The sequence below is a fragment of the Meles meles genome, chromosome 1, assembly GCF_922984935.1.
Source record: "Meles meles chromosome 1, mMelMel3.1 paternal haplotype, whole genome shotgun sequence".
In the NCBI taxonomy this organism is placed as follows: domain Eukaryota; kingdom Metazoa; phylum Chordata; class Mammalia; order Carnivora; family Mustelidae; genus Meles; species Meles meles.
The window spans coordinates 184,132,498-184,155,791 of NC_060066.1; the positions used below are offsets into that span (position 1 = coordinate 184,132,498).

The window sequence follows — 23,294 nt, forward strand, 5'->3', positions numbered from 1 at the left end:
GAGCCTGATTCTTAAATTATGTGACCAGGAATGTCTCTCTTTAGTCTACTAAAGTCCCTTAGTTCTACTAGCTTCTCTAATGGCTTCTTTTTTCAGCCTACTTAATGGCAGAGATGACCATCATCAGCTTCTGGCTTAGGTTTTACTAGTTTACTAACCCTTAGCAGAAAGGGAGTGTTTGATGTCCTCCCCTACCAAGTAACCTGGAATATAGCAAACATCTTAGAATGAATGCTGAACAAGCAGAATACACTTGATTTCTTGGTTCCTTGGTTTCTAGACTAATGCTTTTTCCACTATACCAATCTTCCTTAAGAGGGAGGCCAAAATGTTAGTTAAGTTTTGGTACTTATGAATTGTTTTTTCTTTTTGTATTACAGTGTTTCCTGGCATTTGAGGAGCTTTTCCAAAACCACCCTCACCACAGTGGGAGAAAACCATTGAGCCAAGGTGGGGTGGGAGTAGTTTTTGGTCTTGGGTATGGGGTGGACTTTTAACCCCTTAGGATTTTACTAGCTGCTGCCATGACTCACATGGGTCCAGGAGATAGAGGTAGAAGTAGCACATCCAGTATTTTCTTCCCTGTATTTTTGTTTGTATAGCTTCCTGTTGACTGTGTCACCAGAGAGGTATGAAGGCCAGCCTAAACTTGGAAGAGTATTGTTGAATTACAGTTGTATTTATATGACTATTTATTCCTGACTCAATCCTTAATTTTCTAGAAGTCTTTGTCATAAAATCCCTTAGTATTTTAATCCCTCCGATGTACATTAATGGGCTGAAATCAGTCTTCTTATGTTTCTGAAACTAGTTTCAAATAGCCACGTTATTGCTTTCTTTAAAAAGAAACACAAAATGAAATTCATTTTGGATCCATAACTCTGCTTCCTGTTTTGGGGCAGATTTTTTTTTTCTTTTCCTGATTATAACTCTGTTTCTGCATATTACAGTCTATCTCCATTTCTTTTTATTACTGTCTTTTATCTTTTCTCTTATTAGCTTTATTTTCTGTATTTCTGTTTTGTGATCTAATTGTTGTTGTTAAAGTTTCTTATCCCACCTTTTATTCACACATGCCTCTTAGTTATCTTAAAGGAAGGTATACTTTCACATTACGGAAAAACAAATCCTGTCAGCTAAATTCACTGAAAAAAAAATAGAGTTCTCTTTCTTTACTTTCTTTCTTCGTGTTTCCTCAACTCTTTTCCCTCTTCTTGAGCTTAGAAAAATGAATCTTTGATTTTAAAGGAAAGAAAAGATTATAGGAAGTTATTTCCTATTGTATAATTAGCAGCAGTAGGTTCTAATAGAACTGAGGTGGCAGCTAAGAAAACCCCACGATAGCCCCACGATAGCCACCTGGGAGAGATAACTTCAGTGAATTCATAGTAAGAAGAGCTTTTTGGGGCAGAGGGTGAGGAATGCTTTTTCTTGCCTAGGGATGGGTAGGTGGTAAAGGCTTGGTGGCTGTGAAAATCAGAGTGGTTTGTAAGGAAACAAAAAATCCCACCCCTAGGGAATTAACTTTTGGAATATATGAGACTGTAATTTTTTTTCAGTTCTTGTCCTCTGTCGTAGTATGGGGACCATAGCATAGTTGACTGATCTCTGTTTTTAGGGTTTTCTTTTTGGCCATGTTAGTATTGTGTTATATTTATTTATAAATTGTTTTTTATTCATTGGTATCCTGTTTTGGTCACTTTGTTAGAAGATGTAGAAAAGCTGGAGAGGTTTGAAAGTACATAAAATATAACATTAAGTGATTAACAGTGTTGCAGAAATCACAGTATGTACCCTGAAGAAGGAAGATAAGAGTGTAGTTTTAATAGTAGTCTTAAAGTAGATGCATGATTCTTTTTTTTTTTTTTTTAAAGATTTTATTTGTTTACTTGACACAGAGAGAATGAGCACAAGGATGGGGAGCAGTAGAGAGAGAGAGAAGCAGGCTCCCCCCTGAACAGGGAGCCCAATGCGGGACCCGATCCCAGGATCCTGGGATTATGACCCGAGCCAAAGGCAGACACCTAATGACTGAGCCGCCCAGTTGCCCCTAGATGCATGATTCTTGTGAAGAATTTGACCTCTTTGTCTTTGTGTAAAACCAAATAGGAAATGAGATTTAAAGACAAGAGCAAGAGTTTGGTTAGGCAAAAATAAGGACATCTTATTTACTTGATTGAAGAAACACTGGTTGGGTTCCGAGGGATGTTTTAGAGTTTGCCACTTCTGAAGCACCCTAAGGATAGAGAAAATTAATAACCTTTGTGGTATTAACTCATGGTAGGTGAGAGACCCACTTGAAGGCTGAGAAGAAGACATGATCAAGTTGAGCTGGGGGACCAATGAGAACAAAATTGGGATAGAATCAGGAATTGCTTTGTGGGTTATGTTAAATATAGGTGAGCATTCTGCTCTCTTGGAAATCAGTCCTGATAAAGTAAAGCCTTATTTTTCTCCAACTTAAAAATAATTTCCAAAAGGACTAAGCTAAGGCACTGATGATTTAAAAACAAGATATGGCCAACTGTTAATCACTTAATAGAATGTACTGCTTTTAAGTATCCTTAACATTGAAGGACTTGTTTACTACAATCAATGTGTTAATTATGTATGACTTTTAATCCAGTGATTAAGAGTAGATTCCTTAACAGTCTTTCCTGAGTAACACTTAGCTTAATTTGATAATCAGAATGTTTAAATATAAGTAATACAAGCCTGCATTTGTTTAAGAAGAATGCTCCAAGGACCTGAGTTGGCATTGGGATAGTTTTGTCCAAACATTTCATTGAGCCAGCTACACAGCCAAGCTGTCTGCCTTTGAGTATATTTGACTGTTCCTGACTATTTTTATGGTCTGAGTAGAGTGACTGTTTAACTTTCCTAATTATGCTTAGGCAATAGGTATAAACTAAGAGTAAAACTGGGACATATGTTCACTCTATATAGTACATGCAAATGCTCTATCATCGAGCTGTGGGCAGTTACCAGCATCCTAAGATGTTGGAAGGTTAAAAAACAAACAAAACAAAACAAACAAAACAAACCTTTTAAATTGGATTGGCACATCTAAACTGGGAGAGAAATCAAACAATGAGACATGATATGAAGCCAAAGAAGTCAGGGACAGAAAGGATTCAGTATTGTATCTGAGGCTCCTGATGATGTGCACTGAGAATTAAGGATGAGCAGGGAATAGTCTATGATGATTCACTTTACCAGTAAACATGTGTATTTGGCAGTAGGGTTAGTTAAAACCAAAAACATAAAATTCACAGATTTAGCCATTTAGAATGGTTAGTAATTTATGATAGGCACTGCTTTACCTTGAAATGTGAAATAAATAGTAACTTCTTGGGTTTATATTTAGTCAGATAGTGTTTTTTTTTTTTTTAATTATTTATTCATTTGAGATAGAGAGCATGAGTTGGGGGTAATGCAGAAGGAGAGGGAGAAGCAGGCTCCCAGCTGAGCAGGGAGCTCCATGTGGGGCTTGATACCAGGACCTCAGGATCATGACCAGAGCCGAAGCATGACCAGAGCCGAAGGCAGACGATCAACCCACTGAGCCATTCAGGCACCCCAGTGGCTTTTTTTTTTTTTTTAAATTAGTCTTTATATAGAGTGTGGGGCTCAAACTTACAACCTGAGATCATAAATCTCAATACTGCCCAACTGAGCCAGCAAGATGCCCCAGATCATGGCATTTTTATTAGGCTGTTTTTAATTTGAAGGCTATGAAAGAAAGGTCAAATTAGTGTTTGATAGAGCAGGGTACTTCTTATTTGACATAAAATTTCAATCATAAATAATTAGGACAGTTGTACTTTAAGTGATAATTATTTTGTAATGAGGAAAATAAAGGTTAAGTCCGTTGCTGGTCTTTGATGTACCTTTATTTCTAATGTCACTCCCGTGCCCCCCCCCCCCCCCAGAGTTAATCTTTGTTTTAGGATGGATATATGTACATTTTAAGTTTATTATTATGTTTTAGTAATCTCTACACCCAACATGGGGCTTAAACTTCAGCACCGAGATCAGAAGAGTTGCACACTTTTCCAACAGAGCCAGCCAGGGGCCTTATGTTTTAGGATATCTTGAAGTTGGCAGTTAATTCATTTTTGGAAGATGTGTTCAAAGCTGTAAAATTCTAATTTGTGATCTTTGGGATTGTGCACCCTAGGACATTGCAGTCTTCTCCCCTGGGAGGACATTAACATGCTGTATCAGAATTGTTGATATGAATTAATAATGTCTACATTTGTACACTGCTTTACATATTAGGGAGTTATTTTACATGTATTATCTCAATCTTTACAACAAGCTCCAATTTTAGATTGTGATCTTTAAGTGCATAATAGAGTGTCCATAGTAGCTTAGTTTGCATAAAACTCACATAATAGAACTTCACATAAGTAGAATCATTAAGTATACAGTTTTTTGACCCTTAAAAATAAGGTTTCAACTGCATAGATCTACTTATTTTTCCCTCTAGCTTACTCTGTTGTAAGAATACAATGTATATGCAATAGCCAAACTGTGGAAAGAATCTAGATGTCCATCAGCAGATGAATGGATAAAGAAGATGTTGTGTATATATACAGTGGAATACCATGCAGCCATCAGAAGAAATGAAATCTTGCCATTTGCAACAACATGGATGGAACTAGAGGGTATTATGCTGAATGAGTCAAGTCAGTCAGAGAAAGACAATTATTATATGATCTCTCTGATATGAAGAATTTGAGAGGCAGGGTAGGGGTTGTGGGGGGTAGGGAAGGAAAAAATGAAATAAAATGGGATCAGGAGGGAGACAAACCATAAGGGACTCTTAATCTCATGAAACAAACTGAGGGTTGCTGAGGGGTGTAAGGGTAAGGATAGGGTGGCTGGGTGATGGACATTGGGGAGGGTATGTGTTGTGGTGAGTGTTGTGAAATGTGTAAGCCTGATAATTCACAGACCTGTACCCTTGGGGCTAATAATAATACATTATATGTTAATAATAATAATACAGTGTATAATACATATAACACAAAGTATGTATTAATTGACTTTTTATGCTATCAGTAAGGCTTCTGGTCTCTAGTAGGCTAGTAGTAATTAAGGTTTGGGGTAGTAAAAGATTACATGTAGATTTTACCAGGGGGAGAGGGTGTCACTGCCCCCAAGCATGTTCTTGGGTCAGCTGTACCCTCTGTTTATATCTGACTTCTTTCAGTATGATGTTTGTGATGCTTTGTATATGTCAGTGGTTTGTTTCTTCTTATCGTTAAGTAGTATTCCATTTATTCATTGATCTGTTGATAGACATTTGGGTTGTTTTAATATGGGGACTATTAGAAACAAGCTACTACGGAATTCTCATATACGCTTTCTATGGACATATGCCTTCATTTTTCTAGAATAACATAGCATTTGCACTGTCAGAGGGTAGGTGGAAGATTATAAGAAACTGCCAAATCTTTTTCCAGAGTCGTCGTGTATTTTAAATTTCTGATAGCAGTGCATGAGAATTCCAGTAGCTCCACATCTTGGTCAACAGTTGATATCTCCTATCTTTGATTAAGTCACTTTAGTGGGTATAGATTGGTATCTCATTACGTTTTTATCTAGAATTTTCCATGGTGAGCATCTTTCCATATGTTTACTAGTCATTTGTATATACTCTCTTCTGGAGTTTCTTATAAAGTCCTTTGCCCCTTTTTTCTTTTTAAAAATTGGTTGTCATTATTACTGAGTTGTAAGGTTTTTTTGGTTTAATGAGCCCAACAGGCTTTTTTTTCCCCTCTGAGATAGAGAGCACGTGTGAGTGTGGTTGGGAGAGAGGGAGAGAATCTTTTAAATTTCACTTATTTGACAGAGAAATATCACAAGTAGGCGGGGGGGGGGGGGGGGCGGGGAGCAGGCTCTCTGTTGAGTAGAGAGCCCGATGTGGGGCTCGATCCCAGGACCCTGAGATCATGACCTGAGCTGAAGGCAGAGGCTTAACCCACTGAGCCACCCAGACACCCCAAGGGAGAGAATCTTAAGCAGGCTCCACATTCAGCATAGAACCTGAAACAGGGCTTGATCTCAACAACCCTTATTACATCATGACCTGAGCCATAATCACAAGTTGACTTGATTGACTTAATTGACTGAGCCACCCAGGCTCCCTGTAGGTTTTTATTTTTATTTATATTAGTATTTTTTCAGACTGAGGTTTGCCTTTTTAAAATAAGAGTGTCTTTTTTTCACATTTTTATATCTTTATTGCTGAATGTATTAATAGGTACTCAATTTTTTTTTTTTTTTTTTTTTTTGGTTTCAGATGTAGAGTTTCGTGATTCATCAGTTTCATATAACCCCCAGTGTTCCTTACATCATGTGTCCTTCTTAATGCCCATCCCCCAGTTAGCCCTTTCCCCCACCTACCTCCTTTCCAGCAACCCTCTATTTTCTAGGTTTCACTGTTTCTTATGGTTTGCCTCTCTGTTTTTAACTTATTTTTTCCTTCCCTTCCCCTGTGTTCATCTGTTTTGTTTCTTAAATTCCTTATATGAGTGAAATCATATGGTATTTGTCTTTCTCTATTTTGCTTAGCATAATACCCTCTAGTTCTATCCACATTGTTGCAAATGGTGAGCTTTTTTTTGATGGCTGAGTAATATTCCACTGTGTGTGCACGCCTGCATGCGCACACACCTACACACCACTTTTCTTTATCCATTCATCTGTTGATGGGCATCTGGGCTCTTAACCATATTTTGGCTCTTGTGGATATTGTTGCTTAAACATTGGGTTACACGTGCCCCTTCGAATCACTGTGTTTGTATCCTTTGAATAAATACCTTGTAGTGCAGTTGCTGAGTCATTGGGTAGTTCTAGTTTTACCTTTTGAGGAACTTCCATTCTGTCTTCCGGAGTGGCTGCACCAGTTTGCATTTCCACCAACAGTGTAAGAGGGTTACCGTTCCTCTGCATCCTTGTGGAGACATCTGTTGTTTCCTGGGTTGTTAATTTTAGCCATTCTTACAGTGTGAGGTGGTACATCATTGTAGTTTTGATATAATAGTGTCTTAAAATGAGTAGACATTTTGGATTTTGATGAAGTCTAATGAATAGGAACTTCTGTGTCCTGTCCAGGAAATCAGCCAAGGTCATAATGATTTTCTCCTCTGTTTTCTTCTGTAGATCTTAATGTTTCATTTATTTTTATTTATTAATTTTTTAAAGTAGTCTTTATGCCCATTGTGGGACTTGAACTAAGGACCCCAAGATCAGGAGTTGCATAGTCTTCTGACTTTTCCAGCAAGGTGCAACAGATTCTGTAGTTTCAGATTTCAGAGAGGTCTGTGTGACCTAAATATAAAATATAAAGTAATTTCAAATTAATATTTGTGCATATGCAGCCTTCCTGTTGACTTGTTCTTTTTATTCTTTTATCTTTATGAAATGTTCTTCTTAAAATATTCTTTGTTTTGAAGCTACTTTTTCTTCTTCTAAGATAGCCACTACAGCTTTAAGTAGCTTCATAGTATATATCTTCTAGTATTTTGATGTTAGTCTTATACATGCTTTTATAAAGTATGTCTCTTATAAACAGCATAGAGCCAATGGCTATATTTAAATTCACTCTAACAATCTGTGCCTTCTAATTGGGTTGCTTAGTCCATATTTAATATGATTATTCATATGGTTACAACTTGTTTTTCTTTTGTTCCTTTGTTGCTTCATTTCTGCAAACTTTGGGATTAATCAGATAGTTTAAAGTACTTTTATTTCCTCGATTGACTTCTTAGCTGTGCCCCTTTTATTTTTTAGTTGTCATGCAAGAGCTTAATATGTAATACTACCTTATCAAAGTTTATTTAGAGGTAATGTACCACCTTTCACTTCATATGTCACACTTCCTACCACTTACCACGTTTACCTTTTCCCACCCATTTCACGAATGTAATAATCTTAAAATAGTACAGTTCTGTTTATCTACCCATCCCTTTTTTTGTGCTGTGGTCCTATCTTATATATACTTCTATTTGTATCACAAATCTCACTTTAGGATTGGTTTCTTTGCTTTAGACAGTTGTGTTTTAAGGCAATTATGTTGAAGAAGATGTTTTCCCTAATGATTTACCTTTTCCAATGTTCTTTTCTTTAAATCTAAGTTTCAAACTGGTATCTTTCCCCTTTAGCTCCTAAAGAATGTTTGCTTTGGCATTTCTTATAGTGCAGGTCTGCAGAAAACAACATTTTGTTGGGGTCTTATTTACCTGAAAATGTTTTTATTTCATCCTTTGAAAACTTTTTTTCTGGATGTGGAATCTTGAGTTTGCATGGTTTTCCCCCACCTTTCAGAACTTCGAAGATGTTCTTTTGTCTTTGGCCTCCATTATTTCTGGTGAAAAGTCAGCTGTTCTTATTCCCTTGTTCTTAGAGTTTATTCCCCTGTCCTTAGAGTGGAACTGTCTTATCTGTGGATTTGCTTTCAACAGTTTGAGTTACCTGTGGTTAGCTGTGATTCCAAAGCAGAAGATCTTCCTTCTGACATTATGTCAGAAGGTCAGTAGTAACCTAATGCTGTTGTCATAATGCTTACATCATCCACCTCACTTCATTTCATCACACAGGCATTTTACGATCTCAGAAGCTTTTTATCATTTCACATCATCATAGGAAGAAGGGTGAGTACAATAAGATATTTCAAGAGAGACCATGTTCATGTAACTTCGTAGTGTTATAATTGTTCTATTTTATTATGAGCTTATTGTTAATCTCTTATTATGCCTAATTTTTAAATTAAGCTTTATCATAGGTATGTGTATATAGGAAAAAACATACTACGTATAGGGTTTGGTACTATCCACAGTTTCAGGCATCCACTGTAGGGTCTTAGAACGTATGTCATGTGGATAAGGAGGACTACTGTAATGTGCCCCCTTGCTCCCTCTCTCCCTCTTTTGTGGTTTCTAAGATTTTTCTCTTTAATTTTAAATTGAGGGAGTTTGTGCCTCAGTGTAGTTTTCTTTGTATTCATTCTGCTTGGAATTTGCTAATCATCTAGGATCTGTAGAGAGAGGTTTTCATTCATAATTTGGGATATTTTGGTCATTAATTCTTTTTAAAAAATTAGGGTTCCATTTTCTCTCTTCTTAGCATCCCATTAAAGCATAGACTGACATTGTTTCACAGGTCATTGAGGCTTTAGTTTCACTTTTTTTCCTTTTGATTCCTCGTATTTGGTAATTTTTACTGATCTGTCTCCAAGATTTCTCTTTCACTCTGTCCTATCTGTTGTTAAGCATGTTTGGTGAACTTTTTATTTCAGTTACTGGATTTTTTTATTTGTAGAATTTCCATTGGTCTTTTTTGTGTATATTAAGAGATAATTGGTGAAAGGAGTTCAACCAAGTGCTCTGATGCTGAAACATTAGGACATTTTTGTTAGTCTCAGCCAGTTCCTGGACACGAGATATGCCCAGGAGTCTCTGCTTCACTGTTTTTTGTTTGTTTGGTTGGTTTTTGTTTTTGTGTTTTAAATAATAAGAAGGTATGTAGTACCATCCTGATCTGTGTAGGGTTTAGGAAATCCATAAACCTAATTTTTTTTTTTAAGATTTTATTCATCTGTTTATTTGCAAGAGTAAGAGAGCATGAGTGGGAGCAGGGAGAGTGAGAGGGAGAAGCAGGCTCCCTACTGAGCAGGGACTCCTGCCCCCCCCCACCCCCACCCCACGGGACTTGATCCCAGGACCCCAGGATCATTACCTGAGCCGAAGGCAAATGCATAATTGACTGAGCCATCCAGGCATCCCAAGCTTAATTTATTTTTTCGTCTGATTCCTTCTATCATCATTAATGTTTTGAGATCCTGGGTTTTTATATTTAAAACCGTTATTAGAAGAAATAGATTTTTTTTTTAAGATTTTATTTATTTATTTGACAGACAGATCACAGGTAGGCAGAGAGGCAGGTAGAGAGAGAGGGGGAAGCAGGCTCCCTGCTAAGCAGAGATCCCGATGCAGGGCTCGATCCCAGGACCCCGAGATCATGACCTGAGCCGAAGACAGAGGCTTAACCCCACTGAACCACCTAAGTGCCCCAAAGAGATAAAATGTTTAAGAAATAAATTTATTCTTCTTTATTTAGACAACTTGGATTACTATGTCATCTCTAACTGGTCTCCTTCCTCTGTGTTTCCCTTTGCTCTGTCTTCTACAGTGCTGCCTTTAGGTATGATAAACAAAACCACAAACCTGTCTCTCTTGCCATATTTTCATTTCTAGCCCTCATCTTCATGCCCTAAACTATTTATTCAAGCTGTACTGCATTATTTTTCTTGCATTTATGATGCAGTTTTATATCTTATTTTTGAAGATCTTCATTGTATTTAAAATAGTCTTATATCTTATTCATCCTTTGGTGGCTAGCCCAAATATCAGCATTACTCTGAAAGAAGGTATAGTCCTTTTTCTCCCTCCTTTACTTTTTCTTTCCTTTTCCCCTATTTTCACCTCTCTTTTTATTACCATAGCTCTTTGAGCATATCACTATTACTGTTCTTGAATGATGTAGCCATCCATGTTATGATCTGTTCTAAATCTCTTGTGAGTGTTTTTTGTCGAACAGGATTGGGTCTTTGAGGGCCTCCTGATTGGCTCAGTTGGAGGAGCATGGGACTCTTGATTTCGGGGTCATGAGTTCGAGCTCTGCATTGGGTATGAAGATTGCTTAAATAAAACTTAAGAAGAAAAAAAGATTGGGTCTTTGATATCTTCATACTTTCATAGCAGCTAGCATAGTAACTGTACATAGTAGATGCTTAAATGTTTATCACAAGAATCTTTGTCTTTTCATGGTTAAGAAGTTGCTGTTGTATTCTGTCTTTCTTTTTTTTTTTTTTAAAGATTTACTTATTTTTAGAGAGAGAGATTGAGAGTGTATGCAAGCAGGAGGAGGGGCAAAGGCAAAGAATCTCAAGTAGGTTCCCTGCTGAGTGTGGAGCATGGAAAGAGGGCTCAGTCTCACCACACTGCAATTATGACCTGAGCTGAAATCAGGTTGGATGTTTAGTTGACTGAGCCACCCAGGTGCCCTGCTGTTGTGTTCTTCTTCTTCTTTTTTTTTTTTTTTTAAGATTTTATTTATTTATTTGACAGAGAGAGAGATCACAAGTAGGCAGAGAGGGAGGCAGAGAGGCAGGCAGAGAGAGAGGAGGAAGCAGGCTCTCTGCGGAGCAGAGAGCCCGATGCGGGGCTCGATCCCAGGACCCTGAGATCATGACCTGATCCGAAGGCCAGCGGCTTAATCCACTGAGCCACCCAGGCGCCCCGCTGTTGTGTTCTTCTTAAGGAAACTTTTCTAATTATACACTAATTCTTTTTCCATTTTCAATTAAGGCTGTTTAGGAATTGTCACTTTGGGATGCCTGGATGGCTCGGTCAGTTAAGCGTCTGTCTGTCTTTGGCTCAGGTCATGATCCTGGGATTCTGGAATCGAGTCCTGCATGGGGCTTCTTGCTCCGTGGGGAGCCTGTTTCTCCCTCCGCCTGCTGTTCCCCCTGCTTGTGTGCACATGCGCTCTCTCTGACAAATAAGAAAATAAAATCTTTAAAAAAAAAAAAAAAAAGAAAGAATTGTCACTATGCTTCTTTTTTACTCTTTTGATCAGTAAGGCAGGGTCAAGACAATTTATTTCACTTAACATTAATTCACTTTGAATTTGAGAGAACCTGGAGTTCTTATTCTTTAAGTAGGTGAACTGCTTGACTTTCTGTGACATTAATGACTGTTTAGAACTTTTATCAAAGACTGACATGGTCCAAAGGAAAGCCACATAAGAGCTACAAATCGAGATTTCAGTTCTTTCTGGGCAATACCCCTGACTTTGTTTCTTAAAGTGTCTTTTGGCTGTGCTGGGCATACTGCTGTATTAGATTAGAGTTCTTTGACTCCTGTTTTTTCTTAATTAAGAAAATATATTTTTTTAAATTCACATACCATAAAATTTACCCTTTAAACACATATGATTCAGTGGTTTTTTAGTATATTTGCAGAGTTGTGGGACCATTACCACTGTCTAATTCCAGGACATACATACATACATTTATTTATTTATTTATTTATTTATTTTTAATGAAAATATTCTATATTTATTTTATTTTATTTTATTTTTTATTTGTTTATTTTCAGCGTAACAGTGTTCATTGTTTTTGCACCACACCCAGTGCTCCATGCAGTACGTGCCCTCCCTATTACCCACCACCTGGTTCCTCAACCTCCCACCCCCAGGACATTTTTTATTTTATTACCTCAGAAGAAACCTTGTCCTCATTAGTAGTCATTTCCCTTTCACTCTCCATTTCTATGGATTTGCCTGTTTTGGACATTTTATATAAATGGAGTCATATAATTTGTGGCCTTTTGTGTCTGACTTCTTTAATTTAGTGTAAGATTTTCTTTGTTGTAGCATGTAGCAGTATTTCATCTCTTTTTTGTGGCTGAATGATAACTCCATTTTTTGGAATTTTATTTATATTTTTTATCTGTTTTTATCTATTCATCAGTTGATGGATATTTCGGTTGTTTCCATTTTGGCTACTATGAAAATTCTGTTGTGATCATTTTTGCAAGCTTTTGTATGAACATAATGTTTTCATTTTTATAGGAGTGCAATTGCTGGGTCATATGTTTAATCTTTTGAGTAACTGCCATACCTTTCCATAGGAGCTACACTATTTTACATTCTTAAAATTGTAAGACTTCCATTTTTTTTTTTTTTACACCCATGCCAACCCTTTTTAATTTTTTTTTATTATAACCATCCCAGTGGGTGTGAAGTGGTATCTCATTCTGAGTTTGATTTGCATTGCTCTAATGGGAAATGATGATGATCATTTTTCATGTGTGTATTGGCTATTTATATATCTCTTTGGGGGAAATGCCTGTTCAGATTCTTTGGCCATTTTTTAATGAAGTTGTCTTTTTGAGTGAGCTTTATATGTTCTTTATATATTTTATTTTATTTTTTATTTTTTTTTAAAGATTTTATTTATTTGACAGAGAGAAATCACAAGAGAGGCAGGCAGAGAGAGAGGAAGGGAAGCAGGCTCTCCGCTGAGCAGAGAGCCCGATGCGGGACTCGATCCCAGGACCCTGAGATCATGACCTGAGCTGAAGGCAGCGGCTTAACCCACTGAGCCACCCAGGCGCCCCTGTTCTTTATATATTTTAGATACAAGTCCTGTATCTCATGTTTTGTGGATTTCCTTCCATTGTGCAGGCTGTGTTTTCACTTTCTTGAGAAGGTCCATTGATGAAATAGGTTTTAGATTTTGATAAATTTATCAATTTTTCTTTGGTTGCTTGTGCTTTTGGTGTCATATATAAGAAGTCATTGACTAATCCGAGGTCATGAAGATTTACAGCTATTTTCTAAGGGTTTTATAGTTTTATTCCTTACATTTAGGTCTCTGGTCCACTTTGGATTTTTTTTAATGTATGGTATGAAGAGGCCCAATTCATACTTTTGCATGGGGGTATCCAGTTTTGCCAGGACCATTTATTAGAAGGACTATTCTTTCCCCGTTGGGGAAAGTCTGTGAAAAACCACTTGACCATAAAATATACTTATTTTATTTCTAGACTCTTAATTCAAATTACCATAATTTCATAGTAAGTTTTTAAATTAAGAGATGTGAATATTCCAACTTTGTTCTTCTTTTTCAAGATTGTTTTGACTATGCTAGGTCAAATGCGTATTTATTTTAAGATCAACTTGTCAGTTTCTACAAATAAACTAATTTTTTAAAAAGGTTTTTATTTATTTATTTGGGAGAGGGAGAGAGAGAACATAGAGGGAGAGGTAGAAACAGACTCCCCATTGAGCAGAGAGCCTGATGTGGGTCTTGATCCCAGGACCCTGAGATGACCTGAGCTGAAGGCAGATGCTTAACTGACTGAGCCAGCCAGGCACCCCTGACTGCAAGTTTAATAAATCTTCCAGTCCGTGAGCACAGGATATCTTTACATCCTTTATTACCTTTAACTTAAAGAGTAAAATGTTGGGTATGTATAAAAGCAAGTTAGAGCTTCGGTATCTCAGTCCCATGTGGCTCTGGATGTTCTGAATATTTTCATTATTTTAATAATTTCAGTGTATCTTCAAATAAGACATTTATTGGAGTTAAGTATGGAAGTCATTTGTATATATTAAATATATATAATTATAACTTTATGCTATTAAGTTTGGCTTTATAGATATAAGGATGAATAAGAGATCACTACCATTAAAACTTCTGGTCTAGGGAAGAAATCACTTATAAACTGAGAATTTCATAGGTTCAGAGATAAAGATTTTTTTGAAAGTTGTTGGCCAGTCTTCACTGTGTAAAGATTTCACTACATAAAAAAGTGATTATAGGGGCTCCTGGATGGCTCAGTGGATTAAGCCGCTGCCTTTGGCTCAGGTCATGATTTCAGGGTCCTGGGATCGAGTCCTGCATCGGGCTTCACCTTCTTTCTCTGCCTGACTCTCTGCCTACTTGTGATCTCTCTATCATCATTCTTTTTCTTAAAAAAAAAAAAAAAGTGATTATAAATTGTGTATTAGCACTTTTTTCAGTGTTGCCTACTTGTGATAGCTTATGGAAAAGTTAAAAAATAAGTACTTTAAAGGCTCTTAAGACTTTGAGTTTTGGATGAGTTAATATCAGTAATACATTTTTAATGAATTTTCAGCATTTATGAATTAATAACTACAAGAAAACTTAGAATCAGCATGCCGTATAAATACTGAAGGGAATAAATAGCATTCAAGTAAAGCAAAAGAAAAATTTAAAAAAATTCTCTTCAGCTATCTGAACTCATACTTTACCAAGGCCTTTTTTCTTTTTTTAACCTAATCAAACGAACAGATTCTTCAGTTTCTTATTCACTCTTACAGATCTGTGACTTTTACCAGAATTCTCTGCATGGTTTATGCCATGGTTTCATTGGGGAGTTCTTTTGAAGCCTGGAAACTCACTTTCAGAATAGTTTTAAATGTTTAAGTTAGAATATACCGGCTTAAAAAGATACCCAGTTATATTAAAATAGTTACAAAAAATATAACAAATTTATGATACAATAATCTACATGGTTCCTTAGTAACATTAAACAACAAAATTGAATGTGATAGCATATTACTATTTTTCAATGTGGTAGCATATTAAATAACAAAAGAAGAAAGAAGTAATGAGTAGTAATGACATTTTTAGACAAAAACTATTAATGTGACAGGAATCAAAGTGATTTTTAGATATTCCTAATATTGTCATTTGTTCCTTATATCCATAGTAGAAGGAAATACTGAATTTCAGCATTTTCACCTTACCGGATTTTATAAAGTCCCTGAGTCCTATGCATAGACCCTCTGGAAGTTCACGAATACCAGGTTAAAAATGCTAATTGAGGTATTTCCTCTGCATAAAATTGTTTTTGCCCCCACCCCCCCTTCCTTCTACCACAGCTGAACTTGATTATTCTGAGTTTCAGCTTAGTTCTCTCACTTAGCACTTGCTAATTATTTACTTGCCTTCTATGTGCTAGTTATGATTCTAAGTATTTGGAATACATAAGGAAACAAAAGACAAAAATCTAGTGCTCATAAGGAACTTACAGCCTTATGGGAGAATAACAAATAACAAATTATATAGAATAATAAGCAAGGTAAGTCCATTGGGAGAGTGACTTTTGAGCAAGGACATGAAAGTGGTAGGAGTTAATTATCCAGGTATCTTTTCTGTCCCCTTCCCCACAGTTGAGGACTAAGACTTCTTTTTATTTCTATTCCTGATACTAGCATTGTGACTAACATGATCAACCCTTCATGAACTGTCATTAAGAGAAAGGTGGTTTACCTTTCTGGTATCTGCCCGTAGTTTGAGAAGTTTAGCAAGTTTGGGTGATTCAATATGTGTTATTTTCCCAGTGGTGGGTTAGATAAATATTCAGGTTATGTCCAGGTAAGCTTGTTCTTATATTTACTTTCTGATACTAAGCTTCACTAAATATATTTTGGCTGTTGTTATTAATATTTTGTCTTTTGTGCGAAGCAGGAATAAAATAAATATTAAGTGAAACTTGGGTGCTTAGTCCGTTAAGTATCAACTCTTGATTTCAGCTCTGGTCCTTATCCCAGGTCCTGAGATTGAGCCTGGTGTCAGGGTCCACGCTCAGTGGGAGTCTGCTTTTCCCTTCCCTCCCCAGCTAAATAAAGTGGAAAATAATTTTTTTTTAGAATTTAACTTTTGTAAGCATAACTCTCTTTGGCAGTCAAATAAAAGTTGTAGTAGAAAAGCCCTGAAAATTTAAGATTTGACAAATATTTTTGTGCATCTCTCTTAAGTTGAAATTGTAGGAGATGAAGAGTATTAGAAAATTAATACGAAACAGTATGTGATCAAATGCTGGAGGAAGAAATTCTTCATATATATTTTATTTAGTCCTTGATATACCCTCAGGTCCATTGGATCCAATTCAGTTTTCGAGTATCTATTTTGAGCATTGCTAATTTGTAAAGATGATTATTTTATTACTTTTATTCTTTCTTAGATATCTTCTAAAGAACAAATAGGAAATTTATGTGTTTTATTTATTTTTTTTTTAAAGATTTATTTATTTATTTGACAGACATCAAAAGTAGATAGAGAGGCAGGCAGAGAGAGAGGAGGAAGCAGACTCCCTGCTGAGCAAAGGGCCCGATGGGGGGCTCGATCCTAGGACCCTGGGATCATGACCTGAGCCGAAAGCTGAGGCTTTAACCCACTGAGCCACCCAGGTGCCCTGGAAATTTATGTATTTTTAAAAAAGAATAAAACTTACTCTATCTTGCAATTACCATATGATTCCTTTATAAATCTAACATGCATTATGGGATTTTGTTAATCTTATTTTTCTTAAATCTTGACATGATTATATCACCTTCTTTCATCATTGCCCATCAGTTTTTCTCCATGATGTACAAACATTAAAATCACAAGAATACAAAAGAATGATTGAATAACCTAGAAGGATGATATAGTAATGAAATCATCATAGTTATACTTCACTTTTTTTGCTATTGTCAAAAACACTTTCCAGAATGTATAATGAAAGTATGTAGAAGCCTTTTTAAATCTTTTTTTTTTTCTTTTAACTTTCATTGAATAAAGTTGAGAGTGGGGGGTTTTTTCCTACCCATAAGGACGAAGGTGAAAAATGACAGAGGAAAATGGTTTACTTTTATCTGTAGAATCAGAAAATGAATACAAAGACAGCAACACTTTAGACTCTAATTGTCATGTTGATAATCATCATCTAATGATGATATCTTAGATTAATCTTCCCAAATCCAAGAAATACTGAGTTACTGATATATTTCTAAGGACAAAAAGATAATTCAATATTCTTATCCCTTTAGTCATTCAAGAAGAAAGTCTTCATCATGTAGTGTTTTGCGACTAGTATCAAAATCAAGCTGTTTTTTCTGGAAAATCTTGTGACGTATTTTTCATCTTTTATAATATTTCTGCACCAGAATTCACTTGATATCCTAAGAGGACAAATCCTGAATTCTTTTTTTTTTTTTTTAAGATTTTATTTAAAGATTAAAAAAAAATAATAAAGATTAACAGAGAGAGTGAGCATGAGCCAGGGGAGAGGCAGAGGGAGAAGCGTACTCCCTGCTGAGCATGGAGCTGGACTCAGGGCCCTGTGATCATGACATGAGCTGAAGGCAGACGTCCAATCCGCTGAGCCACCTGGGTGTCCCCAAATCCTGAATTCTGATATGTATACAAAAGTGCTTGTGAGGAAATAGATGATACAGAAATGAAAAAGCTAATCAGGGTCCTCATTTGGTTTGGTGTTTATAAACCAAGTATGAGAATGTGTTTTACAGTTTTGGAGTAGAGATGGCCATCCTTCACCAAAATTCTGAGCCATCAAAAATTTCAAAAGTACTGGACTTTGTAAGTGCAAGAAGAACCAGAAGTGATAATATGTTAGTCTATTAAATATGTATTTGAAATCTTAATTGTCTTCTGGTAGTAAAATACAAGTTAAAGAACCAGAAGTAATAAAAAGAACATTTGAGAGATTGGAAGATGTTTGTTTTAGTTCTGTGCATGACAGTTGATGAGTAATTAGTTGTATTCAGGAGATGTTGACCATTTTGGTGTGTAATTTTCAAAACCAGGAAAACCTGAATATAATAAATACAGTATGTATTGCACACATTTTAGAAAATCTGGGATTACTAACTTAAATTCCTATTAAAACAGCTCATAAATTTGTTTGCCACTGTTCTTTTTATTATTTATCCTATAAGTTATAACATCTCTGTCCCATGGACACTTCTTATTTATAGTTAAATAGTAATAACTAGATTTCCTAGTATATATTTAGTGCTAATTGTCACAGTAACTCTATGAAATAGATATGAGGAAAGTAGATCAAAGGTTTGGTAACTTGTTCAGATTCTTGAACCAGATCTGGGGTTTGAATCCAGGTATGTGGATTGATAGATGTTCTCTTTAGGGTATCGGGTGATCTTTTAAATATTGTAGTACTTATGTTGGAATTCAGCTTTGTGCATTACTCGGAAAAATTCATGGAGAACTTGCCTAAAAGGGTAGGAAATAAAAGAGACTGGTGTCAGTATGTCAGAAAGAGTTGGAGTTATCTCAGCTCTTCAGTCAGGGGAACAAGTGGCCCAGAGAGTGGATTTAGTAGACACAAATTTCAAAGCAGCTACTGTAAGTATGTTGAAAGAATCAAAATAACGTATATTCAAATAATGAATGGATGAACAGATTGGGAATTTCAGTACAGAGATGGAAACTATGAAAAGAACCAAATGAAAAGGTATAGCTGAAAAGAACTCTAACTAAATGGATAATTCGCTGAGTAGCCTTAACAGCATATTATATAGATAGCAGAAGGAAAGACCTATGTCTCAGGAGTACCTAAGAATTGTAAATGTGTGTACCTCAAAAAACAGCTTCTTGGGGTGCCTGGCTAGCTCAGTTGGTGGAGCATGGGACTCTTGATATCGAGGTTGTGAGTTCAATCCTGCACTGGGTGGAGATTACTTAAAGATAAAATCTTTAAAAAAAAAAAAAAATCGGAAACTAAATCCCACAAAACTAGAACTTCCAAAAAAAAAAAAAATAAAGAAAAACTGTCAACAACCAAAAAGAAATAGAGCCGTAATTATAGAAAAGGATTTTTGACGCATTTCTCTCAGCAAATAATAGACCAATTAGACAAGTATTTAAGGATCTGAATTCTACATTCCTCAAAAGCAGAATTACATTCTTTTCAAAGGCACAGTAAATATTCACCAGGATATACCACGTGCTGGGCCAGAAAACAAGTTATAGTAGATCACTAGAGGGTGGATTTTTTTTTTTTTTAAGATTTTATTTACTTATTTGACAGAGAGAGTGCAAGAGAGCATAGCAGAGGAAGGGGCAGAGAGAGAGGGAGAGGGAGAAGCAGATTCCCCATTGAGCAGGGAACCAGATTCAGGAGCTAGATCCCAGGATCCCGGGATCATGACCTGAGCTCAAGACAGGTGCTTAACCCACTGAGCCAGCTAGGCGCCCCTAGAGGGTGAAATTTTACAGAGTATGTTTTCTGACTAGTAGAATTAAATTTGAAATTAGTAACAAAATAAATATTTTTAAAAACCCCAAATGTCTAGAAATGAAATGATGCATTTTTAAAGTACCTTTGGGGTCAAAGGCAAAATCGTAGGGGTATTAGAAAGTATTTTGAATTGAGTGGTAATGAGAGTGGAATATATAAAAATCTGTGACATGTAGCCTGTGCATTGTTTAGGAAGAAGCTTACAGGTTTAAATTAGAAAAATTAGAAGAGTCTGAAATCAGTTATGTAAGCATTTACCTTAAGTTAGGAAAATAAGAGCAAATTGAATCCAAAGTAAGTGGAAGGAAACAATAAAAGTAAGATTAGAAATCAGTAAACTAGAAAATGAACAAACAAAAGCAATGAAACCAGAAGCTGAAATACTTTAAGGAAAAAGCAATGCCAATTTTCCAGAAAGTTAAAAAAAAAAAGTGGATGAAGAAGTAGTTTACATAGCTCATTTCATGAGTTCAGCATCACTGTGGTACCAAAGTCAGGCAAAGAAATAATCAGAAAACTACAGACCAATATCCTTTGTGAACATAGGCCCAAAGATCTTTAACAAAATATTACCGAATTAAATTCATTGATATATAAAAAGGAGACTATATCGTGATCAGGTAGGATTTGTTCCAGGAATGCACTGCAGGTTAAAATTAGAAAACCAATTGATATATATAATTCACTAAGGAGTAGAAGAAAACAGAAAAATCATATATTAAGTGTAGAAAAAAATTGAAACTCATTCAGCACGCTAGGAATAAAAAGGAATTTCCTTAATTTGATTAACAAGTCACCTATTGAAAAGAATTTACGGGAGCGCCTGCGTGACTCAGTGGGTTAAGCCTCTGCCTTTGGCTCAGGTTGTGATCTAGGGGTCCTGGGATCCAGCCCTGCGTTGGCCCTCTGCTCAGCGGGGAGCTTGCTTCCCCACCACCCCCGCTTGCCTCTCTGCCAACTTGTGATCTCTGTCAAATAAATAAATAAAATCTTAAATTAAATAAAAAGAATTTACATTGTATTTAATGATGAGAAAGTGGATGCTTTCCTCTCTGAGATTGAGAACAAACAAGGGTGCTTGCACTCACTTTTACGAAACATTCCATTAGAGGGCCAAGCCAGTGGAATAAGGGAAGAAGAAGAAAAGCCATCCAGGTTGAAAAATACTAACTGAAACTTGTCTTGTTTTGCAAACAACAATATTGCGTATGTAGAAAATCCTAAAGAAGCTATGGAAAAGCCCCTAGAACTAATAAATGAGTTTAGTAAAGTCACAAGATACAAGGACCGTGTAATTTTTTTAAACTACCAAGGAACAACCATGGTTAACAAAAGCAGTTCTATTTGCAGTTGCATGCAAAACAGTGAAATACTTTAGGGATACATTTTAACAAAATAAATACAGATGTCTTCCCTGAAAACTGTAAAACATTACCAAGAAGAATAAAAGACTCAAGTAAATGGAGAGCTATATAGCATGTTTATGGGTTTGTGGAATAGAGGACTCATGCTGGATGTCAGTCTTCTCCAAATTGATTTATAGAGTTAATGCAATCAAAAGAAAAATCCTAACAGATTTTTTTTTTAAAAGAAACTGACAAGGGGGGCGCCTGGGTGGCTCAGTGGGTTAAGCCGCTGCCTTTGGCTCAGGTCATGATCTCAGGTCCTGGGATCGAGTCCCACATCAGGTTCTCTGCTCAGCAGGGAGCCTGCTTCCCTTTCTCTCTCTCTCTCTCTCTCTGCCTGCCTCTCTGTCTACTTGTGATCTCTCTCTGTCAAATAAATAAAATTAAAAAAAAAAAAAAAGAAACTGACAAGCTGGTTCTCATAGTTATGTGGAAATGCAAAGGACCTAGAATAGGCAAAACAATTTTGAAAAAACTGAAGTTGTAGGACTTGTGGTGCCTGATTTCAAGGCGTTTTATACAACAAGAGTAATCAAGACACAGTGTTACTGGTATAAGGATAGACAAGTAGATCAATGGAACAGAATAGAGTTCAGAAATAGAGCCATGTATATATTCAGCTGACTTTTGAGAGAGTTAACCCTAAGTGAATCAGAGACCTTAATATAAAGGTTAAGACTATTTTATGAAACATCTAGAAGAAAACATGGGTGAGAAGATAGGGGTGCCTGGGTGGTTGGTTGGACATCTGCCTTTGGCTCAGGTCATGATCCCAGAGTCCTGGGATCAAGCCCCACAGGGAGCCCATTTCTGCCCCTCCCCCCTTCTAATATGCGCATGCTCTCTCTGTCTCTTGGTCTGTCATAAATAAATAAATAAATTCTTGAATTTGGGCATCTGAGGTTTTTTGAGTACTTCCTGAAGAGTTAAGTTTATGAACAATTTTTTTCTTTGTTGTTGATGTATTTGTAAAAAGCCACAGCCAATCATATTTTGTGTGGAAGAATGGATAATTTTTATGGTTTTATTAAATGTTTAATAAATCAGTCTGATGTCTGGACAGTGAACTGTTTCCCCAGATTAACACACAAATACACACACACACCCATGAAAACAACACTAAACACTGGAATTTGTCATTTCCATGAACGGAGGATTTTAAACTATTATCTGATGAGTGTTGGTATTTTTCTTCCCACTTTATTTTTCAATTTGTGTATTAACTGAGTATAAGACCTTTTTCCTTCTTCATTTATTTTGAAACTTGGTAGCTGAACCTACTCATAAAATCATTGTTTTTATTTTTAGTGCTTAATTTCTGCAGCATGTATATTTTACATGGTTCTTGGGAAGTTTACATCAGGTCCGGTAGTCTAATTAGCTGAAACTGCAATGACTACTTAGAAAAGATACCATGGAAGAATCCTTCAATAATGGCTGGGTGATGAAATGAGTGCTAAGTTCAGATACCTGCATAAACTAGGATCTGGGAAGGCCTGGTATCATACCCTGTACTCAACATTGTTGGCACAGTTTGTTCAAATGCTTTTCTTCCCATTTCAAGAAGTATTTATTGAATACTTGCTATGTGTCTGATATTGTGCCGGGTACAGTGGATATATGAATGAGTTTCTGCTATTAAGGAACTCAGCCCAGAAAAGATTCAGGCCTATAAATATGTTTATAAATGTTAAGTGCAGTCAATAGCCTGGATGTATAAAATGCATGGAGATCTTACAGAGGGATAGAGTGATGAATTCTTAAGGACAGTGGGAGGATCAGAGGAAGGATTCCTTTAGATAAGATCTGAGCTAAATTTTGAAGGTGGAATGTGAGATTGTCAGTGGTAGGGTGAATATTATAGGCAGGAGATCACCACGTAGGGCAAGGGATAGCTGTGTGAAAGGACATGGTATGCTTAAAGAACTCTAAGCAGATAATTCATGTTGGATGCAAGTTTGAGGATTGATAGTTGAGTGCTTTATTTCCCCTTACTGTTAAATACTACTTGAAAAGGAGCCAGGGAAGCTGAAATGTGTATCTTTCTCCCTTCTTTTCCTTTTCTCTATCCTTCATTCCTTGCCCCCCTCCCTAAATATATGTGTGTGTGTGTGTGTGTGTGTGTGTGTGTGTGTGTGTGTGTAAACAAGTTGAGGAAGAAGGGAAGCAAGACCTTGATTCTGGTCCTAGTTCTCATACCCTTGGTTGAACAAATCACTTCTCTTTTTGAGCTTTGGTT

General features: G+C 36.3%; 1 protein-coding gene across 3 annotated transcripts in view; it reads left to right on the forward strand.

Moving 5' to 3' along the window:
- The window catches only part of FOXJ3 (forkhead box J3), a 147,772-nt gene that overhangs the window by 64,794 nt on the left and 59,684 nt on the right, over positions 1-23,294 (forward strand). The gene's annotated exons all lie outside the window — the stretch shown is intronic.